General features: G+C 33.2%; 1 long non-coding RNA gene across 1 annotated transcript; it reads right to left on the bottom strand.

Moving 5' to 3' along the window:
• Positions 1 to 3,780: 3,780 nt before the first annotated feature.
• LOC106341300 lies at positions 3,781 to 6,404 on the bottom strand. Its single transcript, XR_001269597.1, has 5 exons — positions 6,128 to 6,404; positions 5,239 to 5,386; positions 4,792 to 5,036; positions 4,000 to 4,087; positions 3,781 to 3,918 (listed from the first exon to the last, which is right to left on the bottom strand). It is a non-coding gene; the product is annotated as an uncharacterized LOC106341300 (long non-coding RNA).
• Between the last annotated feature and the right edge of the window lie 4,898 nt (positions 6,405 to 11,302).

Below are 11,302 nucleotides of genomic sequence, written 5' to 3'. Positions count from 1 at the left end.
TGTTTGTTTACAGATAAGAAAAAAATTGTGAAAATTTTCCATTAATTATTGTCCCTCAAATTTATAATCTTCATATTAATTTAGTGAAGACTAAAATAAAGTGAAAAGATCAAAAGAAGACTTAGAAAATAAGATGTCTGAATTGCGATGTATTGTTATTTAATTATAGTTTAATTGTTTTACAAATTAAGGTTCTTTATTAGTATAAAATTATGGTAATAGTTATTAACACAAATTTAACTTATGTAACAAATAGATTTTCATGTATTGTTATAAAATAGATACATATTTACATGTTTCTACTTTTAATCGGTTTTGTTCGGTTTATTCGGTTTAATCGGTTATATACCAAACCATATCCAAATCCTACGGTTTTTATAAAATTATATCCATTCGGTTTATATGGTATATACCAAAACCAAACCATATTGTCTATTTCGGTTCGGTTCGGTTCGGTACTGTTCGGTTTCACCATATTGAACAGCCCTAGGTGAGATGATTTTGAACTAGAATACTACTAAAATGCAATAAAGAACAAAGCTTTTCTTTCTTATGAGATGGAAGAACTCATGGGTTAAGGGAATTGACCTTGGGTGATCAAGTTTCAATCTAAAGGTGGTATCTTTCAATCAATCTATTAACCTTAGACCTAGACACAATCCTAAACAAACTCTATCTCTAGATGAATGATCATTCACTAAGATAACTCAAACATCAAATCTCTTTGGTTGAATATTATCTAAGCAATCATTAATTTCAAGCCCATTAGCCATCTTAACACCTTTAACATCAAATCTCTTTGGTAAAGAGTGTTAAAAGCATAGTAGAGTTGGTTCAGGCATTTCATCGAACACCTATCGGGTGTGAAATGCCTAAGGCTCAACTTTAGAGAGGCCAACTCTAAAACTGTATTAAAGCACTTTACTAGCAAAGAACAAGATGGATCTGTGCTACAACGCCTTAGATCTAGCCTAATCACCCTTAGTTTCCCTAACCCATGAATCCAAATATGACTACTCACTAATCTTCATGATAAACCCAAGAATCAATGATGATTTGGTGTTAATCATGATTAGTGATCAAACTAACAAAGCAATCACAAAGTATAATGATCAAGATTAGATCTTTTTACCTAAAGGTTCTTTTTTGATTAGATAGAAAACAAGATAAGTCTCAACTTTGGGATTACAAGAGTATTTATATATATCTTTGGTAAACCTAATGGTTTCCATTCAAAAGTCTAAAAAGTCATTTAAAACATTAAAATTCGACTAAGGATAAGTTTCGACTCGGGTAGAGACGATCGGATCCAACCCACGTCACACTACCCGCGTCGGACCGTCGCTACGCCTGCATTTCGTGCGAGCGGGTAAATGACTCCGCGTCGCTCATCCTGCGTGACTTCGTCGACGACTTCACTTCGACAACGCAGGTAAGGGAATCCGCGTGCCTCAACCCGCGTCAAGACATCGCTACGCCTGCAGTGCGTGCGAGCGGGTAAAGGACTCCGCGTCGCTCATCCTGCGTGACTTCGTCGACGACTTCACTTCGACAACGCAGGTAAGGGAATCCGCGTGCCTCAACCCGCGTCAAGACGTCGAGCGGCTTCATTCTCGTATGCGCGGGTGCGACTCTCCGCGTGATCCAACCCGCGTCGGAGCTCTCCGATGCTTCATGTCAAGCGGGTTAGTGAACCCGCGTGTTACAACCCTCGTTGTAATCATATCAACTCGACCAAACTTCACTCTTCATCTTTTATTTAACCACAATGCTTCTAAACACCTCCAATCACTCTATGAGGTACTCCATTACCTGATTAAAACATATGAATGCAATATGGATTCTAAAGATGCTAAATTCCTAATCTATATGATCAATATGTGCAAATTGGAGAATTAAAATGATGCAAATATGCAAGATATCAAGCATTCGGTCCATTACCGGTTTTCAATGCTATATCATGTTTTAAATAATTCAAATTACCGGTTTCAATGCTATATAACCGGTTTTAAGTAGTTTGTTTCAAATTTAACCTCCGGTTTCAGAGCCATATAACCGGTTATTAACAATATACTTGCTTTGTGATTAATTATAATTTTAAATTATCCCCTATTTTTACTCAAAACATATCAAATTTTACACATGCTTCTCATTCCCGGTTTCGTAGATATATAACCGGTATTTACACCGTATTTTATCCAGATTTTATATTTGAAAACCGGTTATCTTTACTATCTTGGGCTATTTCTTTGACTTCAGAAACTGTGTACTTGCTGTTAATGGGTAGAATGATTAGAACCTTACCGGTCAAATAAACCATTTTTATACATCTTTTAAACTGGATAATCAATTCAAAATACTAAACATAGTGTTAATATTTCCTATAACCAGTTACCTATAAATATGAAAATGTGATAACCAGATAGCTAATATCAATTTGTATAGTAGTAGGAAGCAATTACTCAAAATTATACTAAAGTTAATATTTTATTATTATTCGTACATAGTTTTTCATTTCATACATTTTCATATATCTGGATAATATTTACCTATTCAGTTTACTATTCTTTTAAGTAATCGGATATTACTTTGTAGAACTAGATGAACATAAATACATCTGGATATAACATGTTTAAACCGGATAATAATTTTTCAAGTTTCGGATAAACATTTATACATCCGGATATAGTACTTTTCAACATTTATACATCCGTTTTTAGTACTTTTCAATTTTCGGATAAAGTTTGTAATATTATTAAACTTGTGTGAATTGTTCTAGTAAGTTCCAACGGTCTAGTGGTAAAAGCTACTATTCGTAACCATTTGTTCCCGGTTTCAACATGCCCATAGCGTGTTTTGCGTTTTGTTTTAAATTTTTTTAGTAAATGGCATAATTGTAAATTTTGCATCATCTTCCTCGAGTTTTTTTAGGGCTTCGACTCTGCAACTTTTTTATGACCGCCTTCAACTAATTCTCATGTAAATCAACAATTACAAATTATTATGTCTGCAATTTCAATTATTTTACCGAAAGACGACTCCCGTATCACAATAATTCTTCTTCTTCTAACGCATTGAAATTTTTTTTATGGCGTGTGATGATTGGTATGTCAGAACATGAACTCCGACGGGCTCTTCTCCGGCTGCGAACATCATCTCCGGTATTGATTCCATTTTATCAGGACCGACGTTCCCGTCTGTCTCTACTACTCGAGAAGTAACCCTTTTATTTGGAAAATTAATCAATCCTGCTTCTGATTATCTGGGTTAAGTACACGTAGAAAAGCTCTGCATGTGTCTTTAATCCCCGATGAACCTATTGATTTTGAAAATTGAACCTTCGGACATGCTACCTTCCGTATATTAGATGTTAGTAGGTTAGCAACTAGATTAGCGTAGTCTGAGGAAAGACAAATGTAAGAGTAGTAAGTAGAGCTAATGGTAGGGCTAAAATCGGAATACTCTCCTCTCCTCCAATTTTCTAAAGACGTCAATTTACCTAATTACCGACTCTTTTATGGTTATTAAGCTAAATGACTCTAAAAGGAAATAGTATGTTTTCATTTTTAGACTACACAGGAGGGGAAGTGTTAGTTAATGAATGAATGAGTTCCACCTCGCTAATTATAGAATTAATTAACATAGTAGGAAATAGTATGACATCCTAAAAGGAAATAGTATGTTTATTCAGAAGTGTATGTTGTCACCACTTTATTAATAGTATGACATTTCATCTTCACTAAAAAACTCAAAAGCCAAAGAATCAAGAAATATGCCAAAGAACTCAAACGACAGGAAAATCAAACGAATAATCCGTTTATAATTTTAAAATTTGTCGTCCCCATTATGTTGACGAGATTCGACAGCCTCTCCACTGGCCTCTAGATGCTCTTCATAATTTGATGTCTTTAATGATGCCTATACGACCATCTATCAATCATCAGGCTATAAACAAATAATATAAACGAACCACTACCAAAGTTAGCGTTTGCCCTTTACCTTAGTGGCACTGAGATTTGACTGAATAAGCATATGTTCTGCCTTTCTTTCATACTGATGCTGGATGGAGGTTATTCAATCAAGCATTCTAAAGCTCCGAAAGGTACCCAGATAAAAAAAAAATATAAATCAAGCAACACAAATGCATATTAAGTAGATTATACAGAATAAATACATATCAAACTGGTAAAATTAGTTTATAGAACTAGTTTATTTGATCGAATATTAAAAATAATTTTGTTAAGTTAAATATTTTTTTAAAAAAAATAAAAAATTCACAAGTTCTTACATAAATAATAATTATTATTACTTTAATAAATACCAAAAATTTAAACATTAAAAATACAATTATAACATACAATCAAGCTGAAAAAATTAACATGGAACATTTTTGTTTGCCCATAATGTATTTGAAATAATTCTCTAATGTTTACCATAAGATTTCCTTGTCCCATTCATTAAAGAAACAAAATAAAATTGTACCTTGATTTTTGAATTGTTGTAAGTGAATATAAGTGTATGGGACAATCTGGAAATATTGAATTTTAACTTTATTTTTAACAAATTAAAAAATTTCATAATTCATTGAAGAAACAAAAAAAAAATGTACATTGTTTTTTTAATTGTTTTAGTGGATATAGGTGTATGATTCAACCTATAAATATGAAAAACATGTTAAACACAATATAAAAATTCATCATAAAATTTTATTAAAACGAAAAAAAACTTAGTGCTAGAGAGGATTGTTTGATTTGTGAAAGAAGAAAATTAAATACATATAGTATGGAGAACCTTGAACAATGCCCTCCCGGCGGGATCTCTGCTCGCAATTAGAGGAATACAGTCAGAACTTAGCTGCAAAAGATGTGGAGAGTTGGAATCTATCTCTCATTTGTTCATCTCCTGTCCTTTTGCAACAGAGTTCTGGTCTAAAGCTCCTCTTACCACCACAACAGCAGCTTCTCCCCCCATGATAGAAGTCCGAGATTGGCTAACATCTCATGGAAAAAAGGCAGCTCCTGTCCCACTTTCAAAGCCTAAATAAGCATATGAATTATAGTTTATCCTTCATACTGATAAAAAATATAAAATCTAGTGTTACTGGTTATTAGATTTCTATAAATATTTTAAAATCCAATGTTTAATTAGTACTTCAAAAATGTATTTAAAAAAAAAAAATAATTACACACTCTACAATTAGTTCTTCTGTCTTTTCTCTAAAATCAAGCTGATGTGTACCTGAACTGTATGTGGTGATGTACGTCAGCAATTTTGATTCGGAAATTCCGCTTGAAACATTGGATTAAAAGTGGATGGTTGTAGGACTTCGATATACTGGTTGATGAACTGAACTTAAAATCATCTGAACGGGCTGAATTTTATATTCCTAAAAATCAAAACTCGAATGAACTTGAATCAAACATGGTTAGACACCCAAACTCCGATGCAATGTGGTTGACGATTAGGTGATTAATTTGTCAGGAAAACAGCAACAAAGTTTAATAATGACATTTGCTTTATTTGTTCGCAAAGTCGTTGATAAAATGAAAATAATAGCTGATCATTTTTTCTAATTTTATTACGACAGTGCGAACCAATAAACCAATCTATAATTTTATTGATGTCAGTCTCTATCCTATTTCTCAGTATAAAAAACAAAGTGTGTGTTTTCTCTAATTTCGTAAATGCAATAAATTGGGAAATTATTTTCACATCCATGCAAATTAGATATACAAATCTGTAAAGTTTCATATGCTTTATATATGACTAGAGTAGCCTGAACCGAATAACTGGAATCGAATAGACTGAACCGAGACAAGTTTTTTCTAAGTAAAACCATAACCCAATTTTATTTTAATCCTTGATCAAAAAATATGTTTCAAGATACTAAATTATAAATTTTACTTTGTTTTCCTTAATACATATACAAACCGAATAGAATCAAATCAAACTGAGTTCGATCCTAGTTCGAACCAATATATACTAAACCTAGTTTACGGGCACTTTTTTTCTTTGGTCAAACGCTTTGGTTCTCATTATCCTCTTGATTTAACATATAATAAACTTTTGCACTGATGATCTAGTAAATGGTGCTACTGAAACAAATAGAGAGGTATCTGAGCCCAACCGTATGAAAGAGGAGAAACATCTTCAAACAGAAAAGCTATGATAAGTTTCCAAACTGTAACATAAACACATGAACATAAACATGAAATTAAGTTATCAAATGCACTGGAGAAGAAAGAAACAAAAAGATGATTCTCTGAGTTTAGGAGGGGAGAAGGTATGGATTTGGTCTGTTTCTTCTTCCATTATTCTTCTTCAAATTTGTGCATGTGATCTTGAAGATAGTTGGCTGCAAGTTCTTCATTCTTTTTACACGCAAAGATCAAAACTGTAAAGTATAAGAGAATATGATATATTATTGTGTTGTGTTTGATATGAGAATACAAGATGCATATATACAGTGGTAACATTAACATAATGTTAACACCAAATAATGCTAACTTACCTAAACACTTATGGTAAATATGCTAAGAATATCTTGAGATCAACTTGCTTTTCAAGTCTATCTTTTTAGTCTTGAGGGCTTCATGGATTTCACGGACTTCACAATCTTGGTCCGTAAGATACACATCTTACGGCCCACATACCTCTAATCACTACAAGAAAACACGCAACATTCTGACGGACATTCCGACGGACAATATTTTCGTCGGTTTTCTTTGACGACATTCCGACGAGATACCGACGAAACATATAATTTAATGTTTGTCGGTATTTCGTCGGAAAATTCCGACGAAATACCGACAGAAGTCAAGTCGTCGGAAATATCCGACAAAATTCCGACAGAATATTATAATTTTGGGGTTTCGATAGGGATTTGAAATTCGTCGGAATTCCATCGAAATATTCCGACGGAAATCCGACAGGTTTTTGACTTTCGTCGGAATGTCGTCGGAATTTTCCACGACGAAACAGATTTTAGATTTGCAAAGTTATTATAAATGTATAATTTGATACTTAAAATATCCAAATAACACATATATAAATTTATAATATGAAATTAGTTCACACAGTTAAAGTTTTTCATATAGAAAAATTATTTACGTATACATATCAAAGTATTCGTAACATCCTCCAATAACACTTATATACTTATACAAACATATTACGGTAATATAAGAGTAGATTTTGATTTTGTATAATATCGATTGAAACAAGTAATTATTTTAGTTAAACCTCTTATAAATCTTTTACATACTATCAAAGATTTCTATGTGATCATTAGACTGTTGTTTTGAAACCCCAAATTCTTATTTCTCTAAATTCCGTCGGAAATCCGTCAAAAATTTCGACCAAATTCCGACGAAAAATACAGACGAAATTCCGACGGACTCGAACCCCGACCAATCAAAAGACATGCAGAAACTCATAGTTTCTCGAGGCTTCCTTTGGCGATATTCTCGAAACATTCCGACGGAATTCCCACGAAATAAATGTGGCGAACAGGTTTCGTCGGAATTTCGTCGGATTTTTTCACTTTACCCGGGAAGAAAATTTTTATTTGATTAACCGCTTAAAATAGGACCGACCGAATTCCAACGAAAACTGTCCGTCAGTTTATTTTTAATACATAAGCCGACCCTTCTTCTTCTTCCTCATTTTTTCTCTTCTCCTCTGCAATCTTTGCGGTCTTACTCCTCTCTCTCACAAATCTGTGACTCCGACCCCAAATCCTCCAAATCTCTTCCCCAATCATGTAAGTCATCTAAACCCTTCTTTAGATTACATTTTTTTAGGTTGGAATGTTACAATTGTGGATTTTAGGTTTTGAATCTGAAGATTTAGGATAGAATTGATAGTTTTATGAGTTATATGTTGTTAGATTTTGTTTTAGGTTGTTGTTTTGTATGTAGATTGAAACTTTTAGATGTTAAGATTTTAGAAATTATATGTTAAATATTTTTATAAGAACATTTTTTGTGTATTTATAATTATTGAAAAGTTTTATTTAAAAAAAAAAAAAATATATATATATATATATAATGCTTTCAAGTTTTTATTATCTTTTATTGTTTCAAAACGTTTTTATAATTTTATATAAAGTTTTAAGCTTATTATAAAGCATTTTAAGTTTATATAATTACTTTTTTAAGTTTGTTATAATTTTTAAAACGTTTTCTCGTTTCTAAAATATATTAAAACCTTTTTCACCTTTTTAAAAACCTTTTCAATCTATAAAATGTTTTTGTGTTTTTTATAGATTTTATTAAAACGTTTTTCAGTTATTAGAAAAAGGAAGATTAAAAATATTTATTATAAATGATTTTTAAAAAATAATTACCTTAAAAAAAGGTTTTTCTAATTTTAAAATTTTATATATATTTAATGAATTTATTAAAAATATTTAAATAAAATCTGTTTTATTTTTTTTTTAAATAATTTATAAAGTCCGTCGGAATTTCGTCGGAAATATGTTCGTCAGAAATATGTCCGTCGGAATTTCGTCGGAAATCTGTCCGTCGGAATTTTGTCGAAAATCTGTCCATCGGAATTTCGTCGGAATTCAGTCCGTCGGAGTTTCGTCGGACTTTTTTCCGTCGGAATTTTGTCAGAAATATGTCCGTCGGAAATTCGTCAGAAATTTCGACGAATTTTTTATTTCCGACAAGTTATAACCGACGAGTGTTTTCGTCCGAAAATGGCTTATTCCGACGGATTTCCGACGAAATCGTCCGTAGGAAACTAGCTGTTTTCTTGTAGTGAATACTCCCCCGCACGACAAACGTGGGATGCAGAACGCACAATCTGTAAATCACAAAGCAGACCACGTATGTTGTGGACACTACGTCGAGAAAACAAACCAGTAGGTTCCTCCGGATATAAACTTTGACTTAGACAATGAGGGATGCAAACTTCAGCTCTTCTTTGGTCTTAACAATGAAAATACACTTCGTGGGCGCAACTGCAGCTCCTCAAACAATCGTCCTTAACTTGGACAATACACCGAACTAAAAAAACCGACCTAAGAATTTGAGCGTTCAACTAGAGCTCCCCCGTAATGGTTAAACTATAACCAACAAATCCCAAACTATGGGAAATCAACTCTTGAGAAATTCTAAACTAATCTCAGAAAAAAATTAATCGACGTGAAGCCACAAATCCTTAAACACCATTAAATCTCTCTGTAACTCTAGCACTCACCAAAACCAAACGAATAAAGAAATTCTAAGCAAAAACAAAATACGTAAAAACAAACTATTGCAAACCCACTAAAACTTTTAATTAATAAAACCAAACACTTAGTTTGGTTAGAGATCACGTGAACACGAACTCAAACTTATGTTGCTTCACCTCATCACCATCTGGATCGTCTTCGGCACCATCATCTCCTTCATCGTCAACACCAAGATGATAAGCATTATCAAAAGCTTAAAACTAGCGGAAGCTTTAGTTAGATACCTAAGAATCAAATGCTCTGATACCATGTAAAGTATAAAAATATTATTGCGTTGTGTTTGATATGAGAATACAAGATACATATATATAGTGGTAACACTAATAGAATATTAACACCAAATAATGCTAACTTTAGTAGACACTTATGGTAAATATGCTAAGAATATTTTGAGATCAACTCGCTCTTCAAGTTTTTCCTTTTAGTCGTGAGGGTCTTCATGGATTTCACGAACTTCACAATCTTGGGATGCACATCTTACGGCCAACATATCTCTAATAAAAACCCATCGCTTCAAGCTGTGAACCCAAGCAACAACAATATCAAAATCAAATTTCAACACGTATAAGATATCCAAGTAAATTAAAATATGAAGATCCCCCAACGTGTATTAGACCAAATAGATTATGGAAAAACAGAGATGATTTCAAACCAGTATTTACCACAAGGAAACATGGAAGCTCTCGGGAGTGATGCAGGCTCAGGTTGACTGGGCTCGAGGAGTGTGGTTTCAATACAATATTCCAAATTTGTCTTTCACGCCTGGATCGCCATTCACAACCGGTGACCGAACTTCACTATGGAATGGGGGAACAACGGTAACCTGCAACCTGTGTATGGCTAGCCCTGAGGAGGAGGTGTGAAAAATCTCACCAAAAGCTTCTACTGACAGAGTATACTTATGAATGGGATGCTATAATTCTACTCCTCACTAAACAACGGAGCAAGTTGAGCTCTATCTACTCCGGTATGTTTTTCAGGCCCCCTTATATACTATATGGAAGGAACGTAATGGGAGAAAGTTTGGTGAAGACCACAAACCTGCAGCTGGTTATAAAGCTCATTGACAAGCAGATTCAAAACCGCATATCAAGCATGAACCATCGAGAAAGTTCAGCCTATCAAAAGTCCGTGGCAACATGGTTCTCCTTTGGATAATCTAATGTGATGTAAAGCTACTTGTGTTTTAAAACATCTCTCGAACAAGCAACTTCAGTTGTAAACAGTTTTTTTGGATTAATTAATTTAACATTCTTAAAAAAAAAATAATCCAGCAACATGGTTCTCCTTTAGATGATCTACTGTGATGTAAAGCTAATTTAGTTTTAAAATATCTCTCGAACAAGCAACTCCAGTTGTAAACATTTTTTTGTGAATTAATCCGTCAAAACTTTTTTTAAGCGGTTACCTTATATATTGGCACTTCTTTTCCTGGGTATGGAAGGCATATTCTGCCGGCAACCCGTCAAAATAAGTTTAGGCGGTTTTCAAAATTTGACGCTTTGTTTTCTTGGGTAAATTTTGAGATTCCTTCTATAGATTTAATAAAAATAAATATTAATTTGATTACATTGGAAATTCATCAAAATTTCGGTCAGATTTTTGAAAAGTTAATAAAACTATATTTATCTAGTTTCGTTAGAATTTTTTCGAAAATGTTTTAACAAATTCGTCGAAAATGTTTTAACGATATCCAACAAAATTAAATCTATTGAAAATTTCTTGTGGATTTCTGATAAGATTTATTTCGGTGAGAATTCGTTGGGAATCTATCGACAATTATGTCAGAAATTCCTTTATTTTCTTGTAGTGATGACATGTTGGTGTTACTGTCATATTTTCTTGCTTTGTCGACTGTTCTAGATGAGTGGATATTTTGCTCCTGCCTTTCTCAGCTATATACTGGGTAAATGCCCAAGGCGGAAAAGCCCAATACTTGTTGTGTTAAAGCTTGGAATTGCAATCATAGTGACATTTGTCTTTGTTTAGTGGACATATTTTCATTCTTTAGACTACAGGCGGGCGTTCGGGAACCCATTCGGCTTCGGTTCGGGTCTATTC

This window comes from Brassica oleracea, chromosome C4 (assembly GCF_000695525.1).
Source record: "Brassica oleracea var. oleracea cultivar TO1000 chromosome C4, BOL, whole genome shotgun sequence".
NCBI classification, from domain to species: domain Eukaryota; kingdom Viridiplantae; phylum Streptophyta; class Magnoliopsida; order Brassicales; family Brassicaceae; genus Brassica; species Brassica oleracea.
This window is presented reverse-complemented; position numbering and strand designations above follow the sequence as displayed.